The sequence below is a fragment of the Alligator sinensis genome, unplaced genomic scaffold (genome assembly GCF_000455745.1).
Source record: "Alligator sinensis unplaced genomic scaffold, ASM45574v1 scaffold155_1, whole genome shotgun sequence".
Taxonomy (NCBI): domain Eukaryota; kingdom Metazoa; phylum Chordata; order Crocodylia; family Alligatoridae; genus Alligator; species Alligator sinensis.
The window spans coordinates 93,015-109,767 of record NW_005842877.1 but is presented as its reverse complement, the minus strand read 5'-3'; the positions used below and the strand labels follow the sequence as shown (position 1 = coordinate 109,767).

The window sequence follows — 16,753 nt, the reverse complement described above, 5'->3', positions numbered from 1 at the left end:
CTGGCCCTCATAAAGCGGGGGCGGAGGCCAGGCTAGCAGTTCCCTGCCAGCAGCCAGAGGGGCAGGAGCTCCTGGAGCTAAGATACGAGAACCACAGGTACTACTCAAGTCGAGTAAAGGATGGCGGCTCTGGGACATTGGAGCCATGTTGTTATAGCCAGGTGGCTTATGGTTATGTTATAGCCTAGGGGCTTGTGTTTTGCATTGTTGTTGTTATGGATTACACCAGTGGCTTGGGTGAGGCTATTAGGGGTTGGAGGAGGCCTCATGGGGATCCCACAGCGGCGTGGGGACCCTGGCGCCAGCACAGGCATGGCGAGCCCCAGAGAGGGGGTACTACTGAGAAGCCCCAGTGCGGGCGTGGCGAGCCCCTGAGGACGGGCGTAGCATTGCGGTAAACCTCGGAGACAGGCGTAGCATTGCGGTAAACCCTGGAGAGAGGGGGTAGTAGTGTGGTGAGCCCCGGAGAAAGAGGGTAGCAGTGCGGTGGGCCCGAGAGACAGGCGGCTTTACAGAGAAGTCCCCAGGAGAGGGGTGGCTTTACAGAGAAGGCCCAGGGTGGGCACCGCGAGCCCCAGGAGAGGGGCGGCAGTACTTAAGAAGGCCCCGGAGAGAGGGGCGTGGGAGTAGACCAAGAGACCGAACAACATCTAGTCCAGCTACGAGGCTTGGGGCGTGGTATAAGGGGTGGTTGGAGCCACGCATAGCCCATAAGGCTAGGGTGCCCAGGGAGCACCCATTGTACAGTGAGACCTACGGAGAGTGCGGGAAACCACGGGGATGGAGGTCCCAACTAACCGTGTCCAAGAGGGCGTAAGGCAGCCTCCCAAACTTATACAAACATCAAAGACGTGGCGGTCGAGAATCTGAGGGTGCCCTTGGACCAGCTTGGCACGGGGGAAGGGGCCTCAAGGAGATCACGGCCCTCCTGGAGGACCCCCACCCGTGACAAAGATCTTAAAATAATGTGGTGTTTAATTCAACGTTGGAAACATTTGCCTCTTTCCGTTTACCCATTAACCAATCAATGCCAATAGTAAACAAAAATATCACAAGATGCAGTCTTGATAAACACCTGTGAAGACAGGAAATCACACCTTGTATTTAGCATTAACCCAAAAACAGCTTTACATTCCACCATAAAACTCTTCTACTTATAATACAGCTATCCCAGGGACACTGACTTGCTTCATGAGAACCCACAAGTTGCTTTTTGCCTTGAATCAAAGGCCTGATAGAAGTCCACCAGAAATTCAGTACATTGTTCATTCACTTCACCTTGGGACAGCTTTTTGAGAATATAGTTGAAGATCTAGTTGAACCTGGAACAGTCAGGTTTAAAGCCAGAGACCATTCTAGCCTTTGCCACAAAGTAATAATCAATGACTTGTGACATTAATGGAGAAACAAAGATTTTCCCAGGGACCAATAACATGGAGCAGAATAATTCCTTTGAGCAACTGATGATGGCATTAGACAGCCCCCATGTTTGCTGGTTAAAGGAATTCTCTCTCAAATTCAAGAGAAAGAAATACAGCAGGCAGTGGAGAATTAGGAGAATTTTAAAATGATTTTCAGGTCTAGATAGCTGATTTGCAAACTCTGGCTAATGCTACAATTCTGGTTCTTTAAACAGCATGTCAAGCTTGAAGCTATCCAGTCTTTGTTTTTGCTCTTAATACACACATATTTGAAGATGTTAATTGCAGCCTTGTCCTTTTTCCCCTTGATTCAATTGGTACAAGCCTCTCCTCACATACTGGTGATCAACAGTGTAAGGCAGTGGTCACCAACCTGAGGGTCCTGATCTACAGGTGGATCCCAGAGCCTCTTTTGGTAGATCCTGGGCTAGGGGGAGAGCAGGGTGTGCACGCATGTGCACATCCACCGCCCCCAGCCCCAGCAGGGCAATCTGTGGGGGAGGGGAGGGGTGGGGGCCAGATTGAGGCCCCTGTGGCGAGCAGCTGACTGTGCGGCCCAGCCAGGAGCAGGGGAAGGTAAGTGGGGCCCCAGCCTGGCCGGGTGGTGGGAGGATTGGAGCCTGGGGGGATGGAGGCAGCAGAAGCAGCTGCCACTGTGCCTTGAGTCCTGCTGCAGCTGGCCATGAGTGAACACAGCTCAACTCAGCAGCGGAGACTCGCTGGGGCAGTCTCAACACAGCCGGGCCTGGGAAGATCTGGTTGTCCAGGGGCATGGGGGGCTCCACCCACTGCTGGGCACAGCTCAGCAGAGGCCCTGGGGACCCATGGCCCCCCCCAATGCACCCCTGGACCGCAGAGACTTCCAGACCCAGCCAGGCCAGGGCCCAATGCCACGTTCCTCTGGCTGCCAGGTGGGCACAGCTCCGTGTAGCCACAGCACAGAAGTGGGATCAGGCCCCGGCCTGGCCGGGTCTGGGACACTCTGTGGTCCAAGGGCACATGGGGCAGGGTGGCGGGGGACACGGTAGATCCTGGGGTGACTTTTAATACCAAAAAAAAGTGATCTTCACCATAAAAAGGTTGGAGACCACTGGTTTAAGGAAAGAGGTCTCCATAGTAAACACTGACAACCTGAACTCCACCATTCCTCATCCACTGAAAAAGGAAGTTAGACTTCAAGTTAATGCTTCATTTTGAAATGGAAAGCGGTTTTAAAACTGAGCTGTCAAAGAGCTTTCGGTTGAATCAGACTAATTTTGGTCTATATACAGGCTGATATTGAAGTCAGAGGTTACTTTTGACCACAGTAGCTGTGGTCAGTGCCATATTCAGCACCTCTGTGCTCTCATACATCAATGACCATTGAAAACCAATATTTGTTAACCATGGCATGATCAATAATATTAGTTCTAGTGATGTCATCTGAATCATACCAGATTGTTTGTAACTCCTCAGTGACCGACTTGTGCCTCTGTTCCCTATGTCATTAGCAGCTCTAAGTTTAGTACCCAAGTGTGCCTGGCCAGGTGTTATTAAACTTTGTCTACCTGTCCACTAAAGCTGCCAAGGTCAAGATAATATGGCTTCTTGGGGTTTCATAAAGTACTGTTTTTTGAGGATGTATAAAACGTCTTGATCTGCAAAAAGGCTTTTCATAAAGCTGCTTTATCTGCAGATGTACTGATAGCAGCGATGACGGCAAGATGCCCACAGCTGGCACAGAAGTGGCTGATGAGAAGTCCATTGTTAGTCACGCACTTGACCCCACAATTCATATTAGACATCAGATGAAGGTACGATAGCACTTTCTAGAGTAGCCCAACTCCCAGGGGGAGCCTGAAATCAGAAGCATATAATCCTCCACTTCATTTTTTGTCACTTCCTATCTGATATATCTAATGCAGCTCAGAAATCTGCATTCAGGCTTTCCAGTTGCTTAATATGAAGGATGGATTCAGTGCCTTCACACAATATTTGAATGTACCTTACACTTGCCACGAACACGCAGAATGCCAGGAGAGGCCTTTTCACAAGGTCTCTTTTTGCTTCTTGGACTTATAGCCAAGATCAAGCATACATGGGTGGCATCCAACTCATCAGGCCTTCTGGCCAGGAACTGCACTTTAGAGGCCCACCCATTGTATTCTTTGCAATGATGAAACATAGATGCTGACTTTCAAGGTTTTCTTCGTAATTTTCACCTCAGCAACAGAAAGCAACTCTTGGCCATTTCAGCTACAAGGACAATTACCAGATTGTCACTGATGGTTGGCTTCAATAGAAATGCCCTGGTGACAAGAGCAGGCTAATCACTAAGCACAGACAGTGAAGACATGCCTCAAGCAGAAATCTTTTCCCACATGCCTTGCTCCAATGAGAATCCACCTCATCTACTCTTGTTTGTGAGATCCTTGAAGAGGGTGGAGAAAGAAGCTCAGGAGGCAGTGCAAATGAACCACGTATCCATGCTGGGATATACGCAGAATTCAGTGACCTTTTGCAACTCCATGCCATGCAGATAAGAAATGAACCAGGCAGCTTTTAAAGTGAGACAAAAGAAGAGCATTTGAAGGAAGAAGAGGGCTAGGCTCCTGGGCAATTCATCAAATCTGAAGCTTGTGGTGGAGAAAGCTGATTGTTTCTTTGATATCTGTGAGTATGTCTATACATGAAATTAATTCAACTGAATAAACTCCAGCGCAGTTTACACTTGCTCCCTGGACTGCAGCATAGAGCTGGAGGCGGAGCAGCCCCAACTGGCAGGGAGCCACAGGGGTCAGCCTGACAGCCCGGGGCTGCTTTGACCTGGCTCAACGTGCTGCAGAGGGGTTGGCTGGGGCACAAGAGTGCTTCATTGTAGGGCTAGCCAGAAGGCAGCCCCCGCATTGAAGCACCCTTGTATCCCAGCCAGCCCTGTCAGCATCTACATGTGTGTTGCAGCACACTAAATGCTACCATAGGATAGTATTTGTGCTGTCAAGTACTAACCTATAGTGTTTATTGGTTTACTGCAGCCTAATAGGGACATACGTGTTGGTGCTGAGACTTAAGTGCAGAGCTAATTAGGCAACTCCACACTAAGAGTCCCATGTAGGTGTACCCTCCTGGTTGGATTTCCCTTTGGATGCCTTCTTGATTGAGGCCTAACTTTTCTTAGTCTGAAAAGCAATAAGCAAGCCATAGATTCAGCTTCTGAAATAAAGAAGTAGTGCTTTTCCTTTTCAGCTAATGGCTGAGATGTGCCAAAGCTACAACTTGCTCTCCTGGGGTATTTTACAAACCGGAGTATCTTATTCATTCAATCATAAAGAACCATTTACTATCAAGTGGAAGATCTTCCACATTGCTCTGGCAACAAAACATCGCTGCAGTTGAGGTTTGCCCACTGGTTTTTCCAAGTGCTCTCAAACTCCCATGCTTCTCCAGATTTCAAGAAACTGATGGGATACTCATCAACAGCTGATGGGGCAGAGTAAGTAGAGAGCATTTGATGTCCTTTGGTTAGGAGGTACCGGAGTTACAAGCCCCCTAATAAGCTCAATGTCCAAACTGAACAGCCCATTGTATTAGAACAATTAAGGCAAACCAGTTTCTCTAGCCAAGGACACAAGGAGTGATGTGACTACTATTACATCTGAACACCTTTGAATCCACTGCCTGACAACAAGGTGCTCCTTTACTCCTTGGTTTGACTATAGGAAGCATTGCTGGAACCCGAACAAGACTCCTTAAATACTAATGCTACCACTCCTCAGTCTGTTACAAACATATGAAAATATTATGACCAAAGGTCAGATCGATCACCATATTTGGGATCAGAAAGAAATTTTACCCCAGTCAGATTGGTACAGAGTGCAGGGCTTTACCTTCTTCTGTAGTCAGGGGTGTTTCCCTCTTTTTCGGATCTCCAGCATATTTTAACAGCCTTTGCAGCACCGGGACATTGTCCATTGCTGTCCCCCTGCTTTACCTGTGGCAGGTTAGGGTTCTATGCCTTGTAGTTGTGCGACAGGGTTGCTTTGTGTAGTTTTATTAAAATGTTAGACAAGGATTTGTATGGGATAGTTTGGATAGGGATGATCCTACCTTAAACAGCTGGTTGGACAGTTGATCTCTAGAGATCTCTTCCAGCCCTACTTTTCTATGACTTTATGAATAAAATAAGCCAGTCATAATATTTTCAGGTGAGTCTTCCAGTTTAAGGCTAAAGTGGAACCTAAGGTTCTGAGCCAATAAAATTTATAGCATGGACTGCCCCCAACATCAATTATTGAAAAATAAACTTAGAGCTATTTTAAAATATCTAGATTTTTTTTAAATATTGCACTTACAGACAGTGCACACCTACAAGTCCTATCATTTTACTGACTGTACTGCTTGCATAGTGGTTTAAGATTGCACACTTTGCCACTTGAATCCTTTTCTCTGCCACATGGCATTCCACACACACGAAATGATCCAGGCTACATTTTGCTTACTGTTTGGTGCCACTATGCGAACCATAGCTAAATACTTTATAAGCTAGATGCTTGTAGTTATGTGCTGTAACATGAACTAGACCTCAAACAACACCTACACTTTGACCTGTAGGAAAATGAGTATTGCTCTATTGGAGGAGAAACTCTCCGAATTAGTCAAATGCTAGGGCTCAGCACTGGGGCTAATAACCATAGACAATGAAGTTGCATTTATTCATGAGAAAACTTGGATGGGAGAAATATTAGCACACATAATTAGAGCAGTGCAAATAACTGATTTGTTGGTTTGTTAGCAATTCTGAGAAAGAAACAAGAAAAACTCATTTGGGGTCAACCTGAAATGATATAACATTCAAAATATTTTCTCAAGCAAAAAGTTGAAAAAAACCCGTTTCAGGTTGAACAAAACATTCAGCCCAAACTGAACCAATTTGAGGGTTTTTTTAACTTCATAAAATATAAAACTGAATTAAATTTCTAAATAAACACTAAATTAAGTATTTTGAATAGTTCATATAATTTCTTTTTCCAAAAAGAGTTAATGCTGTTTTTGACTGATTAGGATTCAGCTAAATAAACATAAATTTGCAAAATGTTTTGGTAAACCAAAAACTGCATTTTGGGTTTAAAAAAAACAAAATAGCTGAAAAATTGTCAGCTTGTCCTATTGATAATGTGCTTATTGTGCCATTAAGGAAAAATTGTCATCTTATGAAAAGACACAGAAACCCATTACTGTATTTAGAGTACCCTTACATGGGGGCAGGAGGGAGAGAGGTGGGGTGCCAAATCCATGAACCTGCATCTGGCCAGCAGGCTTGGCCAGTGCACACAGCTTACGGAGAGAGCTACTCCTGTTGCAGCTGCAGCCACTTTGGTGCTGCTCAGCTCCCCTCGCCTCCGGCATTGGCCCTCCTGCTCCTGCTGTGTTGCACCAGGCAAGAAGAAAGCCTCAGTTGGGCATCTCCTGTCCCAGCACATGGGGCTCCAGCTCCAGATCCTGGCTGCCTTCCACCCACTCAGCTGCCCAATTCAGCCAGAGCCCTGCACACTGGGGCAGGAGCCAGCCAGCTGAAGCTTCATCCCTGCCCAGAATGACACAGCAGGAGTAGGAGCTGCCACCGCCACTGGAGGTAAGGGAAGCCAAGCAGCACTTGGGCAGCTGCACCAGGAGCAGTCCTGCTGGTAAGCTGTGCATGCTAGCCTAGACCGAGGCTGGCGGGTGCAGGCAGAAGCATAGCATTGGCTACCCCATGCAGCCTCAAGGAAACATCTCCAATAACACCAAGATGTGGCAGGCGATAATGAGGAAAAGTGGCCAAACTAGGGAACCAGAGTAGGTAGGCAGGAGCAGACCCACCACAAGGGAGTATCCAGTTGTCTCTGGAGGAGCACCCTGTTACAACAACTATCAGAAAAGCCCAGAAGCAGGCGAGATACTCATAGCAGAGTTCAGGTGTAGCTGCTCCTATATCATTCCTGGCCAATGCCTATCTTAAATGAAGGAGACTCCACAACTGGGATAATTTGAAATTCTCTCTGGAAAGAGTATGCAAGGAGGGGAAGATAATGTGGGTTTTGGGTTTTTTTGCTGTACTTGGAAAAAAGTCAATGTCTTTCCACACACTTGCCATTAGGCGGTTTCTTATAAAATTAATCTTTACTCAAACACCTTTCACCTGGGATTTCCAGATACTGTTTGAGTAAAATCATACTACTATTTTCATTCAATGCCAAGATCTACTATACATCTGATGTTATCAGTAAGGGGTAACCAACTGAATGGATCGTCAATTTTTCTGTCTAAGCAGGTTACTGTTTTTTCAGAGTTAGCCTAGGTTTCAGTTAAAGCAACAGCTTCAGCGTTTTCATTTTCATTCAGCCTTGTACAGTAACTGTAATCTTCTAGGATCATAGAAAAGTAGAGTTGGGAGGGACCTCAGGAGGCCATCTAGTCCAACCCTCTCCTCAAAGCAGGACCATCTCCAAGTATATCATCCCAGCCAAGGCTTTGTTTAGCCAGGCCTTGAAAACCTCCAAGGATGAAGATTCCACCACCTCTCTGAGTAACCTGTTCCAGGGTTTTACTACCCTCCTAGTGAGAAAGTTCTTCCTAATATCTAACCTAAACTTCCCTTGCTGCAACTTGAGACCACTGCTCTTTGTTATGTCATCTACCACCACTAATGTGAGAAGGGGCCGGCTCAGGGCCATGTCTCAACATCGGCCCACTCACCTGTCTCTGGGGCAGTCCACCCAGTCTCACCTGCTACGACTTGTTGTACAAATAAGTAGTGTAAGAATGCGGGAGGCTGCCCATTTAATGCCCTGATGCCTAGGGTGTTATACACAGCTCTGACCTTCCCTATACCATGTCCCACGTCTTGCAGATAGTATCCACTATGTGACCTCAGCCCCACACTGAGCCCCAAAATCTGGTGTTCGGACACCGACCTGGATCCCTCCTCTCAGGTGGTCTACTCTGCCTTCATTCTAGGCTGTCGAGCTCCCTGAACCCTTCTGCCTCTCAGCAGTGGCCCCCTCTTCGGGACCTCTGGCTACACAGGCCCGAGCCAGGCCCCTGGCTCTGGGCATCCCTTGTGGTGGGCATTCTGGCCCTTTGGACCCTTCTGGTCCTGGCCCCAGCACTGACCAGTCAAGGGTCCCTCTAGTCAGGTCTCTGAGCAGCTAGCCCACCCCCTCTCAAACAGATCCACCTTCTAGGGCCCCTCCAAATACAGGCTTTACACTCCTTGGGTCCCAGGCCTCTGATAACAATGCCTGAACCCAGAGACGACCTTAGGGGGTGCAGGGCCTGGAGCAAATCAGCCTATGTGGGGCCCCTTTAACACTGCGCGGGGCCATCAGACCCCTGTAAAAGCAGAGCATGGCAGTGCCACAGCAATGAAATTTGGCTCCCGGGGTCCAGCAGATCCCGTGTGCCCTGGATGAGCTGCTCTTCAGTGGACGTGAAGCCGGCGGCACTCGGCAGGTGGGAAAAGGGGCAAGCGGCCAGACACTTCTTCCACGGCACAGGGCTAAGCCTCCAGCTCCAGGTGGGCCCCATGGGAGGGGCTGTGTGTGCTCCGCCAGGCTCCACAGGGCCCCCCCAAAGTGCAGGGCCTAGGGTAGTTGCCCCGATTCACTCTACCAAGGGACAGCTCTGCCTGGACCCCTTGCCTGTCCCTACAACTGGGTAACCCACCGGGTTGTGGGGGCCGGGGCTTTAAGGCACCCCATCCTCGCCTTTCACTAGGGAGGCAACTGGCATGGCATTTCCTGGGGACCACTCTACCACGGGTGAACCCACCACACCATACTACTCTAGCAGGGTGTAGTTTTGGGTCATTCCCCAGGACCAGGAAACTCCTGCCATCCCCATAGCTCCTGCCCTTACCTCCAAGATGTTGTGAGCAGCAGCTCCAACCTGGCAATGTTCCGCCTACAGCTGCAGCCAGCAAACCGCTGCCTCAGTCCTGAGGGCCTGGGTTTAAAATGGAGGCTGCTCAGCCCCCTCCTCCTATCCCAGGACCCTCCTGTGGCCATATGACCCGCTCATTACCCTAGCTCACACCTGCCAGCTGCCCGAAGGTGCTCTGCCACAACTAAGAATACTAGCTCCATCCTCTTTGGAACCACCCTTCAGGTACTTGAAGGCTGCTATCAAATCCCTTCTCAGTCTTCTCTTCTCTAGACTAAATACGCCCAGTTCCCTCAGCCTCTCCTCAGAAGTCCCCAGCCCCCTAAATATTTTTGCTGCCCTCCACTAGACTCTCTCCAATTTGTCCACATCCTTTCTGTAGTGGGGGGACCAAAACTGGACACACAACTCCAGATGTGACCTCACTGGTGCTGAATAGAGGGAATAATCACTTCCCTTGATCTGTTGGCAACACTCCTACTAATGCAGCCGAGTCTGCTGTTAGCTTTCTTGACAACAAGGGCACTGTTAGCTCATATTCAGCCTATTGTCCACTGTAACCCCCAGGTCCTTTTCTGCAGTGCTGCTGCCCAGCCAGTTCATCCCCAGCCTGTACTTGTGCATGGGATTGAACAAGGACTTTCCACTTGTCCTTGTTGAACCTCATGAGATTTCCTTTGGTCTAATCTTCCAATTTGTCTAGGTCACTCTGAATCCTAGCCCTACCCTCCAGCATATCTACTACTCCCTCCAGCTTGGTGTCATCTGCAAACTTGCTGAGGATGCACTCCATCCCATCTTCAAGGTCACCAATGAAGATATTGAACAAAACCAGCATCAGGACTAACCCCTAGGGCCATGGGCAGCTGGTGCCTCCTAATAATGGGGGGGGGCACCAGAAGCCAATTGCCAACTGGGATGGGGAGGGGGTCCCCCAGTGGCTGATGGCTACCACTGGCGAAAGTGCCGGCAGCAAAACCAGAAGTGTCGCTGGCACTCCTCTCAGGCGGGGCATGGCCAATCTCAGGGGGTGCGTGTGCACCTGCATGCAACCCCTACGCGTTGCCAATGCCTGAGGCACTTCACTTGATACCAACTGCCAAACAGACATTGAGCCATATTGATTACCACCCTCTGAGCCCAATGATCCAGCCTGTTTTCTATCCACCTTACAGTCCATTCATCCAGCCCATGCTTCCTTAGTTTGCCTGCAAGCATGTTGTGGGAGACATCAAAAGCCTTCCTGAAATCAAGGTACGCCACATCCACTGGTCTCCCGCATCCACAGAGCCAGTCACCTCATCATGGAAGGCAATCAGGCTGGTCAGGCATGACTTGCCCTTGCTGAATCCATGCTGTTTTGCCTGGGATGACGCGTTAAATGGTTGTCACTCTCTGCTACTGCCCCTTCAGGGTCAACTTCATTTTCACTTAAACAAAGATTTTTGATGTTTTCAACTTTCATCCAAATCTGAGCAATCACTGTTATCCTCTGCTTGGCTAGGCATCTCATTGTTAGACCTAGACTGCTGTTCTACTGATGCTGAAATCCAGTGTTTTAAATTGCTTACAAGTTTCTTATTTTCTTCTGCTCTGTTTTTTCCCAGCTTTTTTGTTTGCGCACCTGACTTTTTCTTGGGCCCCATATCAAAAAGCAGAAATTACTCCCAGTCAGCAGTTAAAAATACAGTAAATTTGCTAGACAAGGTTCCTTGGGTGAATTTGGTATCTTTTATTAGACCAACCCAAATAGTTGGAGAATAGTTATTAAGCAAGCTTTCGAGTTCAAAAATCTTTCGTAAATTTGCTGTACATTTTTAATGCATTGTGTATCGCAGCGGTCTGACACTTATTTCACAATATTAAAAAAAGGGGAATTTGCTTACCTGAATTAAAATAGCCTGAAATGTTATAACTCTGATCAAACATGAAACACAGTTATTTGGCAGGTAAGTATAATATTGTTTCACTGGCTTACACAACAATAACAGTAACTGGGAGCTACGCATGTGTTAATGCAGTGCTGCAAACATTTAAATGGAAAAAAAATTGCTACCTGACCGTTGAAACTGTTCTAATACCAATCTTGACGCTTTCCCCACGGGGAGCGGAAGAGAGCAGCAAAGCAGCCTGTAGTCGTGCCACTCCGGTGCCAGCCCAGCAGCTGTGGCAGCCCCGGCGCTGGAGCCGCATCCCCTGTGCCGCCGCGTGTCCGCGCCCCGCCCCTCCCGCCCACACCTGTCACAGGGGACAGCCCCGCCCCAGCGCGCTCCCTCAGGGGGCGGAGCACGGCGAGGCCAAACCCCGGTGGCGGGCGCTTGGGTCCCGCCTGGGCCTGGAGGCCGGGCGTTGGGCCTAGGGCGCCGTGCAGCTCGCGGGGCGGCTTGAGCGGCCTGTCCTCGCGCCGCCCCTTAGCCTGCCCGCGGGCATCTCCCTGCGTGCGCTGCCGGGCTTGGCGCAGGCTTGCGGCTAAGACTGCCTTGGATGCGGAGTGGAGGCGGGCCTCAGTCCGTGGGGAAATCTTTCCCTCCGCCCCCAGGCCGACTTGATGCGGCTGAGCAGCCGGCGTGAGCCTCTGCTTTGTGGGGCTGGGGTGCAGAGGGGCTGTGGGTGGTGGGGATCCTGCTGGTGAGCCCCGCACTGCTGCCCAGCAGGTTCCCCTGCAGATCGGCCAAGCTGGCGTTGGAGGCCCTGTTGAGGACACCTAGTCTTATTGTCTTGGGGGACTGAAGTGTCTCTGCTGACTCTTCAGGGCTGGAGCTGGGCTTCATGGCCTCTATGATGACCACAGGGCTGTCCAGGATAGTAACTGGGCTGACCCATGAGGCTCAGGTTCAGCCTAATATTTTCCACCTGCTGAGATACAGGAGCTCCAATTACTGGGGGTGTCATCAAAAATCTGTCATGGTCAGACCATTACTTTCTAGAAGTGCAGATCTTTGCCCTCTGTTGCGCCTGTCAGGATGGTGGACTTGGCTAGCCCACCCCCGGAGACTCAAGGAGCTAGTGGGTTTCCAGAGCTGGCTGTTCTGATCTGTGGAATAACTCTGTGACCTTGGTCAGAGCTGCAGGGGAAGCCAAGCATCCATACCCACTGTTGCAGTGGGACAAGTCCCCTCCAGTACACTGGGAAACAAGCAGCTTAAACAGGAAGGTAGATGGCTAGAGCACAGGTGGCCCTCAGCTCATGCCAGAACTGACTGATTACTGTCCTTCTTAAAGAGCTATGGCAGGGCAGTGGCAAAGGCAAAGAATCTTTTCTTCTCCACTGCCATTGCATCTGCAAACTGTTATCCCTGGAATTGTTCTGAGTGGCGAATGACCTGATTAATCCAGCTCATCTGCCAGGAAGCCACTGCCTACTTTGGAGACAAAATTGCCTGTACCTGGCACAGCTTGGGGACCATCACTTTTGCTGCAGGATCAGTCTGAGGTTGAGGCAGCCCGGTCTTGTCCTGTTGATACGAATCATGTTGCTATCACTCACTATGTGCAGACTATGCTTTGGAGGATGAGGGTGACCAATTGTGAACTGGACCTATGCCCATCTTGGCTTGTAGAAACTAGCATGGAGAGACTAGTGAGGGTTGTCAGTCCCTCCTTTCAGGATGGCAGGGTGCTAGATGTTCTCACGTCTTCACTTGTCTGGTCCCTGCACAAGAATCCATCACTTGACACTGACTCTCCAGTCCAGGCTGTTATTGCCCTGTCTCTGACCTCCACTTTTTGGGGCAGGTCTTTGAATGGCATCCCTGGATGTATCTGGATGACATGAGATTCCTGAACACTCAAGAGTCTGGGTTTCATCTTGAGTACAGTGTGGAGACTGACTTCATGGCCTTGGTTAATGATCTTGGCTTTGAGATTGACAGGGAAAATTGTACTTTTGATACAGTTGACCATGAGTTAGAGGGTTCTGGTAAAGGGTTTACATGACCTCCTGGGAATTTGCAGGATTACTCTAAATGGGTTCTGCTCTTCCCTAGCAGGGGAATCCCAGAGGGTGGTGATGGGCAAATGTATGTCATGCCCTGCAGAATCCTTCCCATGAGGTCCCTAGGGGGTCCATCTTGTCATACCTCTTGTTCCATGTGTATATGAGGCCACTGTGAGAGATGGTACAGAGATATTTGGAGTGAGGTATCATCCATATGCTGATGATACCCATCTGACCCAGGCCTTGCAGCCTCAGTCCTTTTCTAGTGCCTGGCTGCAGTTGTACATTGGATATGGGTGAACCAAGTGAAATTGAATCCAGACAAGACAGAGGTGATGGTGGCTATTAGATTCAGAGATGTGGGTTTTCCAGAAAATTTTGAATTGGAATTTTTTCCAATGCCCCAAATAGAGTGTGATCTGATTTAGCATGTTTATTTGACTTACATTTAGTAAACAAAACTAAAAAAGTACCCCCATGTTAATTTTGTGTCCCAATAGCCACAAGTATTTGAACTGAAATATTTGATTGGGAAAAAAATTAAATACAGCACACTTAATGTGGTTTAAATGCTATATTAAAACAAATTCAAAGCTTTATATGAAAACAATTATTTTATTAGAATACTTGTAAAAATGTAAAAACAATACACAATAACCTGTACTTCCCCTACATTGTTTGTTTAAATTTAAGAAAAAAAATGAAAGCACGGAAAACTGTTGACACTAATTTTAGCACACCCAAAGAACTGTGCATGATATGCTGTGGTTGCCCACTCATCTACTTCAGCAGAGTTGAACTATCTTCCACTGAGGTCATTGAGGCACCTCCAGTTTCACTGTCACTATCTGTAGAATCACTTGCACTACTTACTAGTGCCGTTTCAGAATCAGATTGAGGCAGATCTGATTCAGAACCACTTGAACCACATTCTCTTTCACTAAAGGATGGTGTTACCAATGAGTCTATGGGGAAGGGCAACTTATCATCACACTGAATCTTCTTCACTAATTGTGAAGCAAGAGATTTTGAGAAATAGAAACAAGCTTAGCAGTGTGTTCATTTGCTAGTCTATTCCTCCTTTTGTCTTGATTGAGCTGAAAGCCTTCTAGTTCCGTTCGCAGGAAGCTGCTGTTGGTGGAATGCTTAGGATCCTTAGAGCACTCCTGGACAACAGTCAGGTGTTACAGTATCCCTTCCACCATGGGAGAGGAGACATATTCTCTGCTGCCCGCCAAATTATGTCTTGGCTCCAAAGTTTTTCTTTTGTGCGGTAGGTACTTGGCAATGTCTGTCATCACGGCTATTTCGTCAATGTTGGGGACATTCTTAGCTACTTCCATAATTGTATTGAGAGCAGTAGATAATTCATCTTCTGATAAATGTCCTTTGTATTGAGGATCCAAAAGGTTTGCTACCAGACGAACTGGATGAGAGCAAAATGCAGATCTCTTAGTAAACATTTGTTTTACTCCTCCTCCTTTTTTGGATAGAGGTGAAGAAGGCAAAAGCTCAATTAGATTTTCATTCAGTTGTCTGAATATCTCTGGAATATTTGAAAGTCTTGGTGCATCTCCCTTAAGTTTCTTGATAGCCACTGAAACTGGTAGTAGCAAATTGAATGGTTCTTGAACTCGAACCTAGAATGCATCATTGTTGAGATTGCTTCCCTATGTTCATGGGAATAATCTGGGCTACTGCGTCATCTCTTGAAGCACACTGCAAACAGTTCTTTGTGTGCAGCAAACTATGTAAACACTTTGTAGCCGAGCCCCATCTAGTTTCTCGTGGCAATAAAAGTGCACTTTCCTTCCCCTGCTTCTCTTTCTGTAATTTCTTTACAGTCTGATTAGCAACATGATGATTGTTGAATACCTTCACAATCACTTTGTAGTTTGCCAATATTGTCTTCATTGTATTCACACTTACTATGTCCTTTGCCAGAAGATTCAGCCCATGAGCAAGACAGCCAAATACTAGTAAATGAGGATACTTTGCCTTTAATACTTGCCATGCAGCTTTCATGTTACTCGCATGGTCAGTTACAAGGGCTTGTACCCTGGAGGGACCTGCACTTCCAATCTCTTCACTCATCACAGTTGCTTTCAGGAATATTGGTTCAGGTGTTGCTAACAATGTTTAATAAAGGATTTCCTTGTATATCAGTTCATCCATCTGACATCAGTCAGTGATTCTGCTTGACCAATCCTTTGAATAACCATTGTTTGAACTCTGTCATACTCTCTATCTAAGAGAGAATGTGATAAGCAGTAAGTGATGGTAACTTATATGATGGGTGAATTAGTTTGTAACGTTCCTTCCAGTCTTGATTTTCAGTTATGGAAAGAGGTGTACTTGAAATATAGCTCGAGCTAATGTCTCATCTGCTTTTTCTTGATCTGCTTTTGACATTTTGTCCACAAAGCTTGATAATAAGCTTGACTGTCTTGAACAGCTACTCATGGTGGATCTCATATCTGGTGACAGTGATCTTGAAATCAAGAATCCTGCTTCTTCTTCCCCCAGACCTGGCAGCTCAACATTTTCATTTTCCATTTTTTGTAAATCTGCTATTTCACTTGAGCTACCAAGTTCCTGCAACAAAAGGGGGAAAAGATTTTTATTTTAGTCTAGTCTAGTCTGGCCTCCTCCATGAGAAGGAAAAGCGGCAGGGAGCTTGCTTCCCCACTCCCTGCCAGAAAGAATACTCTGCTGCTCAGTTGCCCTGGGACTGCAGAGCCAAAGGGAAGTATAGTCTGGCCTCTGCCATTGTCCTGAGGACTAAGCTTGCTCTGCTGGATTGAAATAGTTAACTATTTATCTATTATGTAATTTTTAAAAAAGATATTGTTAAGCCTAAGCCACTTTAGGTGCTTAGTGCAAGCAGAAAAGCAGGATACAAATATTTTAAATAAATCTAATATAATAAAGGGCTTTGTCTGTCTGTCTGTCCATAACGCTTTTGCTCAAGTGTGCATGTGCCGCCAAGATAGGGTTACCATACATCTGGGTTTCCCCGTATGTGTTCCTGCTCTTTTTAAGCCCTCTGATTGCCATCCAGGCAGGTTGTCCAGGATTTGCCTTTGCTCTGCTGGTGGGAGCAGGGGGAGGGTGATTGGAGGCAGCAGGGAGCACACGTGGACCTGGACCTGCCTGCAGCTGCAGAGGCGCACAGACCATGTGGTGCTCCCTGCTGGCTCTGATCGCCTCCCCCAGTCCTGGAGCACAGCAAAATCCCAGACATTTGGTCAGGGCAGGAGGAGTGGGGGCTGTATCTGCGACAGGGCAGGTGTGGGGGAAGGTTGCCTGTTCTCCAGCAGGGGAAAGGGGCAGGGGTGTAGTGGGGAACTCCATGGCCAGGTGGCAGTGCAGGCGCCAGTGCCTGTGCTAGGAAGGCCTGAGTAGCCAGGAGCCACTGCCTGAGGAAGGGAGAAAAGAGGGGGAGGGAGCCGTGGCCTGGCTGCTCGCAGGGCACTGCAGCCATCTCCTGGGGGAA

General features: G+C 48.0%; 1 long non-coding RNA gene across 1 annotated transcript in view; it reads right to left on the bottom strand.

Moving 5' to 3' along the window:
• The window catches only part of LOC112548022, an 18,513-nt gene extending 7,009 nt beyond the window's left edge, over positions 1 to 11,504 (bottom strand). Inside the window, exon 1 of the long non-coding RNA XR_003091830.1 lies at positions 11,377 to 11,504. This is a non-coding gene — a long non-coding RNA (uncharacterized LOC112548022). The remainder of the gene's footprint in view (positions 1 to 11,376) is intronic.
• Positions 11,505 to 16,753: the final 5,249 nt, after the last annotated feature.